The sequence below is a fragment of the Monodon monoceros genome, unplaced genomic scaffold (genome assembly GCF_005190385.1).
Source record: "Monodon monoceros isolate NGI ecotype Baffin Bay Population unplaced genomic scaffold, NGI_Narwhal_1 Super_Scaffold_22, whole genome shotgun sequence".
NCBI classification, from domain to species: domain Eukaryota; kingdom Metazoa; phylum Chordata; class Mammalia; order Artiodactyla; family Monodontidae; genus Monodon; species Monodon monoceros.
Genome location: NW_021703779.1, coordinates 9345251 through 9366515, shown reverse-complemented (window position 1 = coordinate 9366515; position 21265 = coordinate 9345251). Strand labels below are relative to the sequence as shown.

At 45.8% G+C, this 21265-nt stretch overlaps 1 long non-coding RNA gene across 1 annotated transcript in view; it reads right to left on the bottom strand.

The window, feature by feature from the left end:
• Positions 1-21265, bottom strand: part of LOC114905983 — a 141882-nt gene that overhangs the window by 113376 nt on the left and 7241 nt on the right. The gene's annotated exons all lie outside the window — the stretch shown is intronic.

Below are 21265 nucleotides of genomic sequence, written 5' to 3'. Positions count from 1 at the left end.
TGATGAAAGGGAAGAACCTACAACCAAGATTACTCTACCCAGCAAGGATCTCATTCAGATTGGATGGAGAAATCAAAAGCTTTACAGACAAGCAAAAGCTAAGAGAATTCAGCACCACCAAACCAGCTCTACAACAAATGCTAAAGGAACTTCTCTAAGTGGGAAACACAAGAGAAGAAAAGGACCTACACAAACAAACCCAAAACAATTAAGAAAATGATCACAGAAACATACATATCGATAATTACCTTAAAAGTGAATTCTCCAACCAAAAAACACAGGCTTGCTGAATGGATACAAAAACAAGACCCATCTATATGCTGTCTACAAGAGACCCACTTCAGACCTAGGGACACATACAGACTGAAAGTGAGGGGATGGAAAAAGATATTCCATGCAAATGGAAATCAAAAGAAAGCTGGAGTAGCAATACTCGTATCAGATAAAATAGACTTTAAAATACATAATATTACAAGAGACAAGGAAGGACACTACATAATGATCAAGGGATCAATCCAAGAAGATATAACAATTATAAATACATATGCACCCAACATAGGAGCACCTCAATACATAAGGCAACTGCTAACAGCTATAAAAGAGGAAATCGACAGTAACACAATAATAGCGGGGGACTTTAACACCTCACTTACACCAATGGACAGATCATCCAAACAGAAATAAATAAGGAAACACAAGCTTTAAATGACACAATAGACCAGATAGATTTAATTGACATTTGTAGGACATTCCATCCAAAAACAGCAGATTACACTTTCTTCTCAAGCGCACAAGGAACATTCTCCAGGATAGATCACATCTTGGGTCACAAATCAAGACTCAGTACATTTAAGAAAACTGAAATCATATCCAGCATCTTTTCCAACCACAACACTATGAGATCAGAAATCAATTACAGGGAAAAAAAAACGTTAAAAACACAAACACATGTAGGTTAAACAATACGTTACTAAATAACCAAGAGATCACTGAAGAAATCAACGAGGAAGTCAAAAAATACCTAGAGACAAATGACAATGAAAACACGAACATCCAAAACCTACGGGATGCAGCAAAAGCAGTTCTAAGAGGGAAGTTTATAGCAATACAAGCCTACCTCAAAAAACAAGAAAAATCTCAAATAAACAATCTAACCTTACACCGAAAGGAACTAGAGAAAGAAGAACAAACAAAACCCAAAGTTAGCAGAAGGAAAGAAATCATAAAGATCAGAGCAGAAATAAATGAAATAGAAAAAAGAAAACAATAACAAAGATCAATAAAACTAAAAGCTGGTTCTTTGAGAAGATAAACAAAATTGATAAACCATTAGCCAGATTCATCAAGAAAAAGAGGGAGAGGACTCAAATCAATAAAATTAGAAATGAAAAAGGAAAAGTTACAACAGACACTGCAGAAATACAAAGCATTCTAAGAGACTACTACAAGCAACCCTATGCCAATATAATGGACAACCTGGAAAAAACGGACAAATTCTTAGAAAGGTATAATCTTCCAAGACTGAACAAGGAAGAAATAGAAAATATGAATAGACCAATCACAAGTAATGAAATTGAAACTGCAATTAAAAATGTTCCAACAAACGGAAGTCCAGAACCAGAGAGCTTCACAGGCGAATTCTATCAAACATTTAGAGAAGAGCTAACACCCATCCTTCTCAAACTCTTCCAAAAAATTGCAGAGGAAGGAAAACTCCCAAACTCATTCTATGAGGCCACCATCACCATGATACCAAAACCAGACAAATATACTACAAAAAAAGAAAATTACACACCAATATCACTGATGAATGTAGATGCAAAAATTCTCAGCAAAACACTAGCAAACAGAATCCAACAACACATTAAAAGGATCATACACCATGATCAAGTGGGATTTATCCCAGGGATGCAAGGATCCTTCAATATACGCAAATCAATCAACGTGATACACAGCATTAACAAAATGAAGAATAAAAACCACATGACCATCTCAATAGATGCAGAAAAAGCTTTTGACAAAATTCAACACCCTTTTATGATAAAAACTCTCCAGAAAGTGGGCACAGAGGGAACTTACTTCAACATAATAACGGCCATATATGACAAACCCACAGCAAACATCATTCTCAATGGTTTAAGCTCAAAAACTGAAAGCATTTCCTCTAAGACCAGGAACAAGACAAGGATGTCCACTCTCACCACTATTATTCAACATAGTTTCAGAAGTCCTAGCCACAGCAATCAGAGAAAAAAAGAAATAAAAGTAATACAAATTGGAAAAGAAGAAGTAAAAGAAGAAGTAAAACTGTCACTGTTTGCAGATGACATGACACTATACATAGAGAATCCTAAAGATGTTACCAGAAAACTACAATGAATTTGGTAAAGTTGCAGAATACAAAATTAATGCACAGAAATCTCTTGCATTCCTATACACTAATGAAGAAAAATCTGAGAGAGAAATTAAGGAAACACTCCCATTTACCACTGCAACAGAAAGAATAAAATACCTAGGAATAAACCTACCTAGGGAGACAAAAGACCTGTATGCATAAGATAATGATGAAAGAAATTAAAGATGACACCATCAGATGGAGAGATATACCATGTTCTTGGACTGGAAGGCTCAATACTGTGAAAATGACTATAATACCCAAAGCAATCTACAGATTCAATGCAATCCCTATCAAATTACCAATGGCATTTTTTACAGAACTAGAACAAAAAAATCTTAAAATCTGTATGGAGACACAAAAGACCCCAAATAGCCAAAGCAGTCTTGAGGGAAAAAAACGGAGCTGGAGGAATCAGACTCCCTGACTTCAGATATACTACAAAGCTACAGTAATCAAGACAATATGGTACAGGCACAAAAACAGAAATATAGATCAATGGAACAAGATTGAAAGCCCAGAGATAAACCCACGCACCTATGGTCAACTTATCTATGGCAAAGGAGGCAAAGATATACAATGGAGAAAAGACAGTGTCTTCAATAAGTCGTGCTGGGAAAACTGGACAGCTACATGTAAAAGAATGAAATTAGAACACTCCCTAACTCCATACACAAAAATAAACTCAAAATGGATTAGAGACCTAAATGTAAGACTGGACACTATAAAACGCTTAGAGGAAAACACAGGAAGAACACTCTTTGACATAAATCACAGCAAGATCTTTTTTGATCCACCTCCTAGAGTAATGGAAATAAAAACAAAAATAAACAAGTGGGACCTAATGAAACTTAAAAGCTTTTGCACAGCAAAGGAAACCATAAACGAGACGAAAAGACAACCCTCAGAATGGGAGAAAATATTTGCAAACAAATCAATAGACCAAGGATTAATCTCCAAAATGTATAAACAGCTCATGCAGCTCAATATTAAAAAAACAAACAACCCAATCCAAAAATGGGCAGATGACCTAAATAGACATTTCTCCAAAGAAGAAATACAGACTGCCAACAAACACATGAAAGGATCTCAGCATCACTAATCATTAGAGAAATGCAAATCAAAATTACAATGAGGTATCATCTCACACCAGTCAGAATGGCCATCATCAAAAAATCTAGAAACAATAAATGCTGGAGAGGGTGTGGAGAAAAGGGAACCCTCTTGCACTGTTGGTGGGAATGTAAATTGATACAGCCACTGTGGAGAACAGTATGGAGGTTCCTTAAAAAATTAAAAATAGTATTACCATATGATCCAGTGATCCCACTACTGGGCATATACCCAGAGAAAACCATAATTCAAAAAGACACATGCACCCCCAATGTTCACTGCAGCACTATTTACAATAGCCAGGTCATGGAAGCAACCTAAATGCCCATCGACAGACGAATGGATAAAGAAGATGTGGTACATATATACAATGGAATATTACTCAGCCATAAAAAGGAACAAAATTGGGTCATTTGTAGAGACGTGGATGCATGTAGAGACTGTCATTCAGAGTGAAGTAAGTCAGAAAGAGAAAAACAAATATCGTATATTAACGCATATATGTGGAACCTAGAAAAATAGTACAGATGAACCGGTTTGCAGGGCAGAAATTGAGACACAGACCAAGAGAACAAATGTATGGACACCAAGGGGGGAAAGCGGGGATTGCTGGGGATGGTGGTGTGATGAATTGGGAGATTGGGATTGACATGTATACACTGATGTGCATAAAATGGATGACTAATAGGAACCTGCTGTCTAAAAAAATAAAATTCAAAAATAAATAAATAAAATAGATAAACAACAAGGACCTACTGTATAGTACAGGGAACTATACTCAATATCTTGTAATAACCTATAAGGGGAAAGAACCTGAAAAAGAATGTATATGTATATAAAACAGAATCACTTTGCTGTACACCTGAAACTAACCCAACATTCTAAATCAACTATAGTCCAATATAAAATAAAATTTTTTTTAAAAAGAACATATTGGTTCACAATGAAAACAAACAAAAAAAAAGCAAACAAAATACTCAGGGACAGTAAATCCTAATTCCCCTGGAGGTCAGATGTGTCTGGTATCTGGCTGGAGAACATTCTTCAGTCCTGGGAGCTGACAGGAGAAAAGTGTGACCAAGGTATTGCTCTAGGTTGGGATCAACTACTATTTAGGAAAATGACGACCACGGAGCACAAGGGAATATTAACCAAAGGTAGACTGGAGGCACGGACCCACCAAGTAGGGAGGCTGGGTCCCCACTCGATGCTGGAGGACCCCAGCCTCGGGGCGTAGAACTCTCGTAAGAAAGCTGCAGAATGACAAGTGCAGAAAGCATTGGGTGTGTGCGTCTCACACGCGAATACTACTTCCCGTGCCTGTGAAAATTCTGTTGAAATGAGTAATGACATAAATACTTCAGAACCTCAGAGCTTTGGTCGTTAGTCATCAGCTTAAGGAATTTAACAGGTTTGAGCCGTGATTCGTGAAAATAGCGGAAGGCATGAGGAACAGGTCCACGTGAATTTGCCGTTTGAGAACAGTATCACCTATCACCTGACTACCTCACTGAGCTCATCCCCGTCCCACATGATGCAGAAATGGGGCAAGCAGGAAAAAAACAGTTTTCTGAAACGCCAGTTTGATCTTGTCATTTGCTTATTCAAAACCACATTGTTTCCCCTCCAGTTTCTGCAGGACAATTTCAACATCTTGCTCCAAAACCTGACACCGGTTTACGCCTTCAAAGCGGACTTCGTGGGCTCCGAGAAAGGAATCACTATTTCATTCAACCCGATCAAGACCATAGGCATAGGTGGTGTCCACTTTCCCAAGTGGCATTGCCCTCAAGTCCACCAGGCTGGTTAACGGCAGAGCCGGGATTGAAATCCAGGTCTAGATTCCTAACCTGGGCTTCTTCCAGCAGGAACCCTGCCTACAGCAGAAGTCTCTCTTCTTCCCATTAGACTTTTCTTTGACAGGTCCCACACTGCACTACTTAAAATATATAAAAATACTATCTCATCCAATATTATTCACTGACTTATATACATGGATGTAAACTACAAGGGCAGCCATAACAAATGACCATAAACTGGGAGGCTAAAAACAACAAAGATTCATCCTCCCCCAGTCCTAGAGACCAGACGTCTGAGGTCAAGGTGTCCCAGGGCTGAGTTCCCTCCAGAGGCTCCAGGGGAGGGTCTTTCCTGCCTCTTCTAGCTTCTGGGGGGTGCAGGCGTCCCTGGGCTTGTGGCCGCATCCCTTCCGTCTCTGCCTCTGTCTTCTCAGGGCTTCTCCTCTGTGTCTGGGTCTCTCCTCTTCTGTCACTTGTAAGGACATAAGGCCACCCTGACCCAGAATAATCTTGAAATCCTAAAATAATCACATCTGCAAAGACCCTATTTCCAAATAAGGTCCCATTCATATGTACCAGCAGTTAGAATAGGGATACACTTCAATTGACTACTATACATATATGTTATATATAACATATATACCTATATTGAATCTGCATATATATACACAATATGTATATAGAATAAATAAATATATATTTCATACATATTTTTTGCTGAAAACATTTCTGGGGACATTTTAGATAAATTAGTTTCGATAAGAATTAACTGTGTCTAGATCTTTACATCTGAACTCTATATGTGCCAATGTGTGTGAGTGTTATAAATAAAATGATAAACTACTAGTTTAGTTGCAGTGAACATAATTCTACCTTTTATAGAAACTGAATTAAACCCTTGCTAATTATAGTTTTGCTCCTTTATTTTCACATTTTGGAGGAAATAGGACCTTTTCAGGTCTCAAGCATCCATCAGCAACCCCAGCACCCTGCAATGCAACCTAATCGTTTTTACCCCAGAGCACACTTAGAGAAGTATGATGGTTAATTTTATGTGTCAAACTGGCTAGGCTGTAGCACCGAGTTTTTGGTCTACCCTTAGTCTAGATGTTGCTGTAAAGATGTTTTTTTGTTTGTTTGTTTTTTAAAGATGAGACGAACGTTTAAATCAGGAGAGGTTAAGTAAAGCAGATTGCCCTCCTACTGCGGGTGGGCCACATCTAATCAGTTGAAGGACCTAAGAGAAAAGTACGGAGGGTCCCTTGAGAAGGAGGAATTCTGACTTCGGATGGTTTTCAGACTCAGAGTACAGCATTAACTCTTCCCTGCTGATCTAAGCTAAAGACTTTGGACTTGCCAGCCCCTACAATCATGTGAGTCACATCCTTAAATATCTACCTGTCTGTTATCTAATTCATTTACCTACCTATCAATCTATTTATTTATCATTTATCTATCATCGATCAATCTTTCTATCCACCTATCATCTATTCATCTATCTATAATCTATTCTTTTAGTTATGTCTAATCTATCATTCATCTATCAATATTTCTCTGTCTCCTCTATCATCAACCTATCTCATCTATGTGTTCATTTATATCTAATCTATCATCAATCTATTTGTCTATCACCTATCATCTATCAATCTTTCTATCTATGTGTATATCATCTATCTATCCATGCATCATATCTATTCTATTATCCACCATCTTCTTATGTATCTATTTATCTATCACCTGTCTCTATCACCTATCTATCTATCTATCTATCTATCTACCTACCTACCTACCTACCTAACCTCCTGTTGGTTCTGTTTCCCTGGAGAGCCCTGACTGACACAGAAAATGATAGTGAAACTCACTGGGGTGGATGGACAAGGCTGCATCCAGCCAGAGGCCATGAGTTCTAGACTCTGCCTCAATGACCAGGTTCCCCACTGTCCTTGGGAACCACGGTGGGGCCTTTGTTCTGTGGTATGAGCTGTGGTCCCTATGCTTCCCTGCAGGCCACTGTGGAACAGAGATGGTGCCCGCATTGGTCTGTAAATTAAGGTTCTGCTTCTCCTATTCTCTCCATTTATTCTTCCCGGTAATCGACAGCCCTCACTGCCTTTCTCTCCCTTGCCTGGGGGTGGGGGTGGGGGCTGAGGAGGGGCCAGCAAGGCTCTGAAGCTGTGGAGGAAAGCAGACCTGGCAGCGGGGAATGAGCTAATAGATTAGCGTAAGTATCTCAGGACTGGCCCCTGGATGTCGCTCCAGGGGCGAGACCTCCTTCTACCAAAGATCAATGGAGCAAAATCCATCTCCATTGACCCCAAATTAGCTCATCTCCCCAGGGACGTGGGGGAAGGGGGGTACCACACGTGACCACCTGTCCCCAAATTGCTCCCTCCCTGCCTCTCACGGGCCTCCGAGCTTCCTGGGATGATGTATTATCGCTTAAACACTTTAACCTCGGGAAAAATAAAAATGACAAAGTACCGATTTCGAGCTCTTGAATGAGGACAAAAGTAAGTAAAATTCCCAAAGGTGAACGCATTTTTCTGTCTGATAGGACTTCCCTCTGCACAGGGCAGCACCACACCCACAAAAGTGCATGCCTGCAAACTGTGACACGTGTGGGCCAAATCCGGCCCTCGCTTCCTTGTGTAAATAAAGTTTTACTGGTACACAGCCAGGCCTGTGCATTGACATACTGTTCACAGCCACGTTCCTAAAACACCTGAGGAGCTGTAAGAGGGACTTCTGGCCTTGGAGCCCAAGATATTGACAATCTGCCCCTTTACAGAAAGAGCTTTCGAACCTCTGACCTTCAGCATCTAAAATCATCCCAAAGTTGCCTTTTAAGCTATAGCTAAGGCCCTTAGGTTGCATCATGTCTCATCTAGACTCGGTGGGGTTTTTAAAGACTAATAAGGAACAAAACAACATTTTTTTAATGATAATTAAATCATTGCATCCAAATGTCAGGCAGATATAGAAAACTAACTTATGGTCACCAAAGAGGAAATGGCGGGGGTCAGTGGAGAGGGATAAATTAGGAATTTGGGATTAGCAGATACACACTACTATATATATAAAACAGACAACTAACAAGGTCCTACTGTAGAGCACAGGGAGCTCTATTCACTATCTTGTAATATAACCTACAAGGGAAAAGAATCTGAAATATAAACATATACATGTATAAATGAATCACTTTGCTGTACACCTGAAACATTATAAATCAACTATATTTCAATTTTTTAAAAAGTAAGGCATTTTGGTGGTCATTTCGGGAAAAGATCCTGAGAAGTTCAACCTCACCATGTGCTATGGTGTAATTTTTATAATTGCCACCACGGGCATCACAAATGGTTACTATTTTCTTTTTTTAAATCAAGTGATGTGAGCCCTGTCGAAAGTGGTTGTAGAGCATCGTGTGCAAAAACCCCTGCTCACTGAGGTTCTGTTTTCTCATCTGTAAAATGGGTAAAATGAAGTGTTTCTCCTAAGATGCTTGTGTGTATCAGGTAAGAACACAGGTGTAAAGGTCGACCAGAATTTCAGGCACAGATGGGGCAGACGGTTGATGGAGGCTCTTTTTTAGAGTTTCATCACAAAATGTTAACTCTGTTTGCAGATGGGGCTCAGGCTTCTCCAAATTTACAAAGGCATTATAAAATGCCAGGGAAGCAATACCACCGTCCGGGAAAAACACTTGCCATAAGGACCGAGGGGATGATGAAAACAATCACGCCGGTCGTTTCTGAACACGTACAAATATGACAACACGCGCTCCCAGGGACATAAAATGTGATTCGGGGCCACCACAGAATTTTATGTTTCTCTCCTCTCGCTTCCCTTGAATCTCTCCCTTCAGTTTTTTAGCAAGATTCCTCCTGTTCCTTCAATGCCAAGGTTTGGGTCATCGCTGGGACGCGGGGAAAACAAAACGGTTCTCTTGTGAGTAGACCGACTTAGGGACGAGAATGTACACAGTGAGTTTCCCTAAATGGCATTCGGGGTCAGAAAGCCAGGACACCAGGGATTGGGACTCGGTGCCGTCACGCCTTTAGGAAACACACACACACGTGTGTTTTCTGGGACACGTGTGACAGCCACTGATGCCAGAGCAGGGCTGACACGGGCGCGGGGGCAGATGCGGACACGCAGCAGAAAACAAGGCTCCCGAAGACACCAGGCCAGCTTCATCACCCTGCACCGTGAATGAGCCTGCTGGCGTTCAATCCCCAGCTTCCTTACAGACTGTTTTCATGGAAACTGGGCTGTTTTCGGGTTCCTCTGCCCCGTGCCCACGGGCCTCTCTAGTGACTTCCCTACCTCCGCACGCCCCTGCTCCGTCCTCCGTCCACACCTTCTCCTGCCAGGACCCCTTGCCTTGGAGATTGCAGGAAAGGCTCCTTGGAGAACGTCTTCAGCTCCGATCCCAACCTCAGCCGAACTCCCGCGCCGTGTTTGCAGCTGGGAGGCTGGAACGCGTTGGTTGGGTCCAAACGCCACTTCTTCGATCACTGTCAGCCGTGCTTCCCTCTTTCGGTGCGTGCAGCTCGCCGCGCGGATTTCAAAGCGGCCTTCGCCGCACGTGGGTGCCGACCCTGCCCTGTGCACCCGCTCTGCTCCTCCATCTGGGCTCACGATCGACTCTTCCTCCGAGGGGCGGCTCCGGGGGTCAGGGTCTGAGGACTTGTAGTTCTGTTTTCCCACATCCACTCATGCCCCAGCACACAGGCACACACACACAAGGGCATCGACGCACACGTGCACGCACACACGTACCTGAGGCATCCACACACCCATGCACACTCATTCACACATGCATGAAAACATGAGTGCATATATGAATCGCACATATGCACGGCACGTATGCACACACACACCCATAGGCATGCAAACATACATGCACCGCACACGTACACTCTTGCACACCCACATATGCACGTACACACAAGGGCATCAATACACACGTGCACGCACACACAAGGGCATCAATGCACACGTGCATGCACAAGGGCATCAGCGCACACGCGCACGCACACACGTACCTGAGGCATCCACACGTGCGTGAAAACATAAGTGCATATATGAATCGCACATATGCACAACACGTATGCACACACACCCACACAGGAATGCAAACACACATGCATTGCACACCACACGTACACTCATGCACACCCACACATGCATGCACACACAAGGGCATCAACGCACACGTGCACGCACACACATACCTGAGGCGTCCACACACCCATGCACACTCACACGGGCATGAAAACGAGTGCACGTATGAATTGCACATATGCACGGCATGTATGCACACACCCCCACACAGGCATGCAAACATACATGCATTGTACGCCTGCACACGTACTCAGGCACACACGCACACGCACACACACATATGCATAAGTGCATGCATGCACCATACACCTGCACGCATATATTTATTCATGCACACACATTCATGCATGCACACGTGCATATAAATGCACACGTGCATTGCTCACATGAACATACATTTGCACGGGCAGACATCCACACTCAGGTGCACATGTGAACATAAATTCATCCACGCATGGCACACAGGCACTCATACACCCATGCACACGTGCACACACACACACCCTGAAGCACCTTGAGGTGTTCATGATGTAAAGTAAAGGCCAGGTGTCTGCCTCTGATGCCTTCTGCAAAGTCAGTACATCCACCATAAGAGCTATCTTCTTTTCTCCAAATCAGCTGCGCCCTTCCCACTTCTGCCGTCTGGGTTTTCAGGCTGTGGTCGGAGGCCAACAGTCTTCTTTCTTTTCATTTTTTTGGCCAAGCCGTGCGGCGTGCAGGATCTCAGTTCCAGGACCAGGGATCAAACCAGTGCCCCCTGCAGTGGAAGCGCCGAGTCCTAACAAGTGAACTGCCCGGGAAGTCCCCAAAGAGCCTTCTTTCAACTTCACAAGGAGCCTTGGGATATGTTGACTTATGACCATCTCTGTGGGAAGCCGTGACCTCTGACCAGCTCCACAAAAGCCAAGAGGAAGCGCTGCCATTTATCCCCAGGCTGTCAATCTTCTCTCTACCCTGAGGGTTCCTACTCCACCATCCAGTGCACTGGTTCCTCCCCTGGCTTTTGCTTCCCACTTAGGACCACGAGCCATCTCTTCCCGGGTAGGGTTCACTTTCTGGCCCTTCTCTCCCTCTGGCTGTAACCCTGCGGTGGACTCTTGCCCGCGAGCCTCTCAGCCCCTATGACCTGCCCACTTCCCCACCTGTTGCTATTTCCTTGGTGCTGGAAAATCACGCTACGTCCTTGCTGAGCAGCGCTGTGGTCCTTGGGGGTGGGGGTGGCGCAGAATGAAAACTCACTGAGGCCAGACGGGGATCATCATGCATCCGGACCCTTGCTGGCGTCCTCCTCGAGCCTGAGGCCAGCACGTCTGAGTGCACGGCGCTCCCAGCAGCTTGAAGGAGGCCGGAAGGTGCCCACACAGGGTCCCAGGTGACCCATCATCACCCAGTGCCCACAGGCTCCAGCCGTGGGTGGTGCCCTGGGTGATCAGGAGGTGGATTCTGCGTAATTCACCGATGGCTGTGTTTCCCCCGAAGACCTGCCTTCCATCCCGCACGGTCTCTTTAGGCTCAGCCCTTCCTCTGGCCCCCCGTTCTCCCCTCCCCCGGTGAATACCCCCTGTTACCCTCAATTCTCAGACGCTGGGGCCGACGGACAGACAGAGCTTTTCAACTCAAGTGAGGTCATCCTCCTGGACTTTGCCTCACGACACCCACTCCAGTGACACAGTCTCCATGATGCTGGAATCACCAAGCCAAGCCCTGCCTTCACACATCCTGCCCGCCCCGCGCATGGAGCGCCCTGCACCCCAGGTAGATGTAGGGCCCACCCCCTCCCATCAGGGAGGTCTGCTTCAATGTCACCCCTTCTCTGACCCTCTGTCGACGCTCTCCACCTGCTCTGTTCCCCACAGACTTCATGTCTCTCCTTGGTTGTCCTCAGTCTCTGTGTTCATGTCTGTGTAGACATTCAGATCCATGTCTACGCGTATTTACATCGATCATCTATTATCTACCTGTTATCTAGCATCTATCAACCAATATCTAATCTATCATCTATCCCTCTCTATCTTATCTATCATCTATCCATCTCTATCTTATCTATCTTTATTATCTAATAAAATCTTCTATCAATCATCTATCAGTCTATCACCTACCTATCATCTATATCTACCTAATTATCTCTTTAATCCATCCATCCATCCATCTATCTAAATACAGTCTGCCGTCTGTATCTATTTATCTATGATAATGGTTAGAAACTGGGGAAGACTCTACCCCCAGGAGACAGTTGACAATGTCTGGGGACACTTCCCACTGTCACAACTCGGGGGAGGGGTGCTCCTGGCGTGTGGAGACCAGGGATGCAGCTCCACACCCCACAGGGCACAGGACGCCCCACATCCGAGGGTCATCCAGCCCCAAACGTCAGTGGGCTGAGGCTGAGAAACCAGGTCTGGAAGATGCAGTCATCTTAAAGGACAGAATTTTTGATGCAGAAACACTGCTGGGGAACAGCCCCCCAAAGCTCCAGGCTCCCACACAGAACCATCGCGCAATCAGCCCCTGGGTCTCAAAAGCTGACCTTAGCAGCACCCAGGCCTCCAGGGAAGGTGTGTTCCTGGGTACCTGAGGCTCATGGTCACGTCTCACGCAGCAGGGTCCTTGTAGGACCCTGACCTTTTACAAAAAGGCACCATTTAAAAATTCATCTCACTGATGACTTCAGAATGTAAGAAGCCTCTGCTCCCGGCGCTGAGAAGGGAAGATCAGAGAGAGACGCCTTGAGGGTCTCTCCCCATCCCACCCAGGCTGCCCTTATCCATGAGCTCCCAATGTAGAAAATCAGGTAATGCAGACAGAATAAGGTGATGTACCTGCACAGGTGCACACTTCTATCTAGAGCTGTCACACCTACACACTGCCCTTCTATCTTATTTCAAGGAAGGCATTTCTTTTTTTTTCTTTCTTTTCTTTCTTTGTGCTCCAATTCAACCTTCACACTGACAAACGCACAGACTCAGAACGACTTGAAGAATGGTCCAAAGGACAGAGCTCGCATCTCCGCCCGGGAAGCCGGCTCAGAGCATCAATTACTAATGTGGTCTGCAGCACAGCCCTGGGGCTGGAGGGAGGTCTCATTGCTCGGCATCTGTGCCCTTGGCTGGGGGCTAACTCCCTCCCCCTTCTTGCCCCGGTGTCTGGTACTTTAAAGTCAGAAGCGATAATTCCCTGTGAAGGTAACTAAATTAATTTCCAAGGGACCGGTGGAGATCACGGTGTAGCTGTTATTAAATGGGTAGGAATAGAAATGAACAGCCAAGGAGGAGAGAGGAGATATGATTGTGGGGAGAGAGAGAGACCAGGTCGGCAAGGGAGAAACAGAGAAGGAAAAAAAAAAAAAGCCCCATTTGCAATGACAGCCCACTTTGCTGGCTCCAAGTGAATGAAGGATAGGGTTGCCTTTTTGCGTTTGGATTGATTTCAATGCTGGACTCTATGAAGGGACAGCAAAGCTCCGTAAGTCGTAGGAAATGTCGGGCTCAGAAGAGATGGGCAGCTGCTTCTCCGTCCTCAGCAAAGATGGGCATGACACGGGGTCAGTGAGCGCTGGGGGCTTATATCAGCTTCCTGGGCTGCTGGAACCAATGACCCCAAAACAACACACGTTTACTGCCTTACGGTTCTGGAGGTGAGAAGTCTGACACGGGTCTCACAGGGCTAAAATCAGGGTGTCGGCAGGACTTGGGGGAATCCATTTCACTGCCTCTTCCAGCTTCCGGAGTTGCATCCTTGGTTCCTGGCTTCTTCCTCCAAAGAGCAGGGCTCCATCTTGAAATCTGTCTTTTGCCACCTTCTTGCTTTCTATCTATCTGACCCCCCCACCCCGCCTCCCTCTGATCAAGACCTTTATGATTATATTGGTTCCACCTGGATAACCCAGGACCCTCACCCTTTCTCAGCATCCTTCAGTTACTCACACCCGCAAAGTCCCTTTGGCCATATCCAGGAACCGATTCAGGGATTCTGGGATTTAGGATGGGGATGTTTTAGGGAGACCATTATTCAGGAAACCACAGGAAGGGAAAAAAATACATTGAAAGAGAGAGTGGTGTTTGGTGGATTTTGGAACGATGTGGGAAAGACCCTCCCAGGGCAAACCCAGTGGCTGGACGTCTCGTCCATGTATGGTTGATGGTGTCCAACTACGATGTCAGAAAACGTAAAACCACGACTGTTCTACAGATACACCACGAGCCTATAACAAGGGGTTTTTAAACCTCATTCACGAGGGAGTGTGGGCACTGTTAAGCCTGGTCCCACAGCAGTTGCAGGGGTTGGTAAATATATAGTCAGGGTTCTGGACTAAAATGGAAAAGTCAGATACAAAGCAGGCGGGTGTCCTACAAGGCAGTAGACCCGCCACATTGGGGTTATCTGTTCTCTGAGGTGTAGATCACTGACTACTTCGCCATCTTCTACAAGTCACCAGCTGACCAGACACAGCTGGGTCCTTAATCCATAACCAAGAGTAATGCATAGAAGGTTACAATTGCAGAGGGTCAAATGCACCCCCCTCCCCCCAAGACGGTTTGGTTTGATAACATTCAGACGTGACGTTGAGAGGAGGCACTGGATTGCTTTTGCCTCATTTCTCTGGTTTGTACAATTCTTACGAATAATGTAACTGAGCAGGACCCTGTGAGTCCTTCCTGGGACAGAAACTCCTCCCCCCATGTCCTCTGATTTCCTGTTGTTTGTAGAAAAGCATTCACCTCTTAGTCCTTCCCCGAGTTCCAAAGAGCAAATTTAATCACAAGAAGTGGGAAAATGAGAAGCAAAGGGAAACAGTCAAGCATGACAAAATAATAATAATGTAGCCATTAAACAAAGTCAAGGACCTTGGTTCCTCCTCAAGGGCTGTAGATCATATTCTGAGCCGTATCCTGTGAGCTGTTTTGTAGATACTGAAACCCCAGCAGGTGGGAGAAGTTACCTGCATGCTGCCCACCAGCACGGAGACGCCACACCAGTCGGAACCAGAAGATTGATGATGTGGACTCCCGATGACCTCCCTGCCAGCCAGTCAGAAGAATGTCCACCAGCTGATCACACACTCACCACACCCCTCTCTCACCCTGTCTTTAAAAGCCCTCCCCTGAAAGCCATCGAGGAGTTCAGGCCTTTTAAGCACCAGCTGCCTGGACTCCTTGTTTGGTGCCTGCAGTAAACGCTGTACGTTCCTTCACCACAACCCAGGGTCAGTAGATTGGCTTTGCTGCACGTGGGTGACCGGACCCAAGTTTGGTTTGATAACAATGTGTCTGACCATCTCGTTTCCCATCTGGTTACAGAAAAGAAGTATCAGAAGGTATCAACAAGTGACATGGTGGCTGCACCGAGATGCCGTGAACGACCTTTCTGGGACTTGGCTAAGAGTGGACGACCCTCTCTGGGAGATGCCGGGTCTGTGATGTAGGCTGTGACGTATCTCCTTGTCTGCACCTCAGAATCAGGTCCACACACTACTGAACTGTCTTAGAAGAAAAGGTGATGGGCAGTTTGGAGAATGTCTAGGACACTGCTGGACCAGAGAAAAGGCAGGGCCCAAGCAACATCATGCCCCAGGTCCTGGGTGGAGAGGCCAGCTCGGCTGCCCCAGCCAACACTGCCCTCACACAGGAGATGCCTGGATGCTGCCCTGAACCCATCCTCCTGCTGCCTGGAAGGACCACACCATGGCCATGTTGAGAGCTGATTCAGGACCACCTACCCTAATCCTGCCTCACCAGGTTCGCGTGATTCTCCCTCTCCCGGCAACTGTGTAACTGACGGAGCAGGCTCACCTGGCCTGTCCCAGGGGCAGGAGAAGGACAAAGAAGGGAAGATTCTGCCTTGGCCACATGCCCAGTAGGAGACTCTGCCCATGAGACAGAAAATGTTCCCCAAACATGAGGGACATCCAGATGCTGGGTGACGTCTGATGGTGACACTGGCTCCATCCTCCTTTGATGGTCCAGATGGGACCATATTCACCTCTGCAGAATTTCACAATGCACACAGATGAAAAGATTCTAGGAACAGTCTCCAGGTACTGTTTCATTAACAATGGGCTTCTTTTTTTTCCTTTGCATTAGGTTAAAGTCGTTAAAAAAAAATTACTGCTAGTGATTTTTTTTAATGGACGTGAAATTCATATTATACAAAAGTAACCATTTCAAAGTGAAAGATTTGGTGGCATTTAGTACGTTTATAATGTCGTGTAACCATCACCTCCGTCTACTTTCAGAACATGCTCATCCCACCAAAGGAGACCCCATCCCCATGAGCAGTCACTTCCCATCCCCCTCCCCCAGCCCCTGACACCATGAACCCATTTTCTGTCTGTGGATTTGCCTGTTCTGGACGTTTCCTATAAATGGAATCACACACTGTGTGTCCTTCTGTGTCTGGTTTCTCTCACTGAGCATCGTGTTGACTTAGAATCTGTACGAAAAAAAAAATCACCGAAAAAGTATTCATCGTAAGCCTCTACATTCCGTAAGAAGATTCACACTCGGACCACGATGTGGTGGCACGATACACCTATTCAGGTTGCCAACCTAAACATACTGCTAATGCCAAACGCTGCTGAGGGTGTGCGGCGGCTAGAACTCCCACAGGATGCTGGCAGGGAGGCGAGATGGCACCACCTCTCCGGAAACCAGTTTGGCTGTTTCTGATAAGGTAGCATACTCTTAGCGTATGACCCAGCGATCCTACTCACAGGTGTTTATCCAAGAGAAACAAAAACTTGCATTCACACAAAAACCTGTACAGGAATGTTGGTAGCAGCATTCTGCACAAATCACCCCCCAATGGAAACCCACTTGGCCGGCCTTCAGTGGGGAAAGGATGAACTACATACAATGCGTGCATACAATGGAGTATCACTCGGTGATTAAGAGGAATGGGCCATCGTTCCTTGCGACAGCTCAGCAAAATGCATATTGCTGAGTGAAGGAAGCCGATTTCAGAGGGCTAAGTACTGCAGGATGTTGCCTATATGACTTTCTGGCAAAGTCAAATACAGGGACAGTGGTCGCCAGGGATGAGGGCTGGAGAGAGGGTTTGACTGTGAATAAAGAACCAGGACGAGCGAATACCCTGAGGTGATGGAAATGTTCTGAATCCCATCAGGGCTGGTGGTTCCACGAATCTGTACGTGAGTTAAAACTCACGTGACTGTACTGCAAAAACGAGTGAATGTTTTATTGCATGTAAAGTGTTTAAAAGAGCTCTATGTGTTGAAAAACTTGAAAATGGAATTACCCTATGATCCCCACAATTCCACATCTGGGTATTTACCCAAAAGAAGTAAAAGCAGGGACCCAAAGAGATATTTGAGAGCCCATGTTCACAGCAGTGTTATTCACAATAGCTAAGAGGTGGAAACAATCCAAGTGTCCATGCATGGGTGGATGGATGGATACACAGCATTGGGTCCATCCACACAGTGGAAAATGACTCAGCCATGAAAATGTGTGAAGCTCTGACACAGGCTGCAACGTGGATGGACCTTGAGGACGTGATGCTCAGTGAGAGAAGCCATATATAAAAGGACAAATCCTGTAGGATTCCAGTCATATGAGGTCCCTAGAGGAGTCCGATTCCATAGCGACAGAAAGTAGGATGGCGGGGGCCTGGGGCTGGGGAGGGGGCTGGGGAGTGAGTGTTTAATGAGGACAGAGTCTCAGTTTGGGAAGATGAAATGTTTCTGGAGACGGATGGTGGGGATGGTACATTAAGTACATTGTGAATGTACTTAATGCCACTGAACTGTGCGCTTAAAAATGGTTAAGACGGTACATGAAACACTCAGTCTGTCTCTCTCTCTCTCCCCCCGACAAGGGTCCAGAGCTGAGCTGCAAATGGTACCGAGAAATCGCGATTCCAGAAAGGCCAAGCGTGTCATAGCCACTTGGTGCTGCTGGGATCCTTGCTGGATCCGCTTACATCCCTAATCACCATCCGTGGGGGTGGGCAGGATATCAGCTTCAGATGTGGAGGCTGCATCTCAGGGCGGTGCACCTGGTCCGAGCGTCCGGACTGTCAGGTGGGGGTGGGAGGGATGGGGTGGGATGCACGCCCACCAGCTTCTCCCCAGCATCCCAGACCCTTAAGCGCTGAGAGGGGGAGCCTGGGACACCTCCCCTCGGAAAAGAAAACAGCAGTGTTCACCAGCTGGGCGGGGGGGGAATCTCAGCGGCTTTTTCGTTGTTGTTGTTGTTTTTTAATTTGGTCTGAAACAGACTGATAACTCACTTGGAATTTTAATGTGCATTCCAGCTCTGCAATTCTAAAATCTAGTGCACATAGCTTTGAAGGGTTTAGTCTTTGGAGTGACCCAGGGGTTCCCCAAAGGGAGTAATCCCGACCCCCAAGGGACACTAGCAATGTCTACGGACATTTTGGGGTGTGACGACTGTGGAGGGGCTCCTGGAATGTGGTGGGTGGAGATCAGGGATGCTGCTCCACAGCCCCCAGTGCCCAGGACGCCTACATCAGAGAGTCGTCCAACCTCAAATGTCCACCCTGCCCAGGTGGAGAATACCTGGGGTAGCCAATAACATCACCCCTTATAAATTATGCATATATATATTTATATACATACACACACACACACACATATATATATATATATATATATATATATATATACACACTCATATTCATGAATCGAATTGTGCGAAAACCCAAGGTGTAGGCGTCTGGCCACTTGGTCCAGTTTCCTGGCTGTGTCCTGACCTCCCTCCCTTACAAACTTCTAAGACACGTGCATTCTCTGGTTTGGCACATCGGCGTTCCATCCGTCATTTTCCAAGCAGAGAGTTGCCACTTGCACTGCCTGGAGATGTTTTCGGTTATTTTCCTCGGGATATAATTTTGCGTCTCTAACTTAACCAGGTGCCATTTTTTCCTAATACCCAAGACACATCCCGAAAGCAAATCCTGTGCCTTCGGAGGTCCCTGAATCATCTTGAACTGTTTTATAACTCCCTCCAGCCCCGGGAAGGGTGCGCCATCATTTATGCATGGCCTCTGAGGTCCTTCCAATCCTAGGAAATCGACTGTCATATTTCATTCCGCTTTGGTACTTATAAAACCTTCCACGGAGAGAATTTCAAAGACGGGCAGAAAATGACGGAACCCAATGGGGTCTATTTCTTTCTATTTTGAAGGTTGCTGAAACTCTTGTTATTTTTCTGCCTCCTTGCCCTTCAGACATAGGGAGACAGAGTTTTTAAAGGAAGCGGGGCTCCTGCTACAAGTGAGCATTAAAGGCTGCGTGCCTTTGCCAAGGACGCCTGAAGGTCAAATAACTAAAATACAAAGTGAAGCTGCCAACAGCCATTGATATGCAGATCTATGGCCCCAGTGGCTGGGAGGCTGGTCCAGTGGCTAAGGAGGGAAGGTCTGCTTTGGACCGCAAGTTGCACATTCTCAATGTGAAAGGATGACCTTCAGCCTCCTTCAAAGGCAGGCTATGACCTCGAAGACAGAGGAGAACTGTGTTTTGCTTCCTAGAGCCTTGATTCTACCTGGAAGTGAAGGGTTCGACCTGCTACACTACAGGACCTCATGGACAAGACATGCCTGCCCGGAGTGTGTGCTGAAAGCTTCATTCGAAGCAACAAGTGTCGAAAGGTCTGAGGTGTGGAAATATCGTCCATACGGTCCAGTCGATGGAGGCCTGGGAGCCCAAGGCGGGGACACCTTGTTTGCAGGATGCATAGACGGTTAAATAAGATGATACTGGAAGTTTGTTTGTTTTTTTTTGTTTTTTTTTTTGAGTAGAGCTGCTTTACAATGTTGTGTTAGTTTCTGCTGTACAATGAACTGAATCAGCTATATGTATACCTATATCCCCTCCCTCTTGGACCTTCCTTCCATCCCCCCCGCATCCCACCCACCTAGGTCATCACAGAGCTTCGAGCTGAGCTCCCTGTGCTATACTGCAGGTTCCCACTGGCTACCTATTTTATACATGGTAATGTATTTATGTCAAACCTAATCTCCCAACTTTGGAAATATCCTGGCATAAAGTAGGAACTTCCCAAATGGAAGCCCCACATCTCCTGTCTTATTTCCCAACCTTTCTGAAAAGGAAACGAACACCCGTATTAGTTATTTTTGATTTGATTGAAGCAAGAAACAACTTGAGGGCTGTCCGCTATCTATGACAGGATACAATACCCAAGGAGCCCACCATGGAGGTGGTCCCGCCCCGCCATCAAGCAGTTAGCTTAGGTGGACAGGAGTTGGGCGTAACGCCTGTTCGTGGAAACCGAGGACGATGTTCGAGGTCTGTCAAAACCAACCTATCATCGCTGGGGTCGACATCCCTGGAAAAATGCTCTTCTGGCCCTCTTGGGAACCCCGGCTCAGGAAAGCTATCCCAAGGGGAGAATGCCTTATGCAATCCTGGTGCAAAGGAAAAATGGAAGTGGAGGGTCAGGCCAGACTGCTTCTGCTCCATTGATGAGTTTGGTCCGGTTCAAAGCACCGCCCGCGAATGTCCAGGGTGTGGGGCTGAGAAGAAAACACAGCCTTGCTGGGAGGTGCTTTGTATCTGCCTCGTAGCAAGTATTTAATTGTATGGAGGCGAGATTCACATAACATCCAATGAGTCATTGAAACTGGACAATTCAGGGACGCTGAGCACATTCACCATGCTGTGCAACCACCGCCTCTATCTGGTTCCAGAACCTTCTCATCCCCCAAAGGAGACCTGTCCCCGTGAGCAGCCCCTGGCAAACACTAAGCCACTTTGTGTCTCTCTGGATTTTACTATTGTTGGTATCTTGTAGAAATGGAATCATATACGATGTAGCCTTTTGTGCCTGGAGTC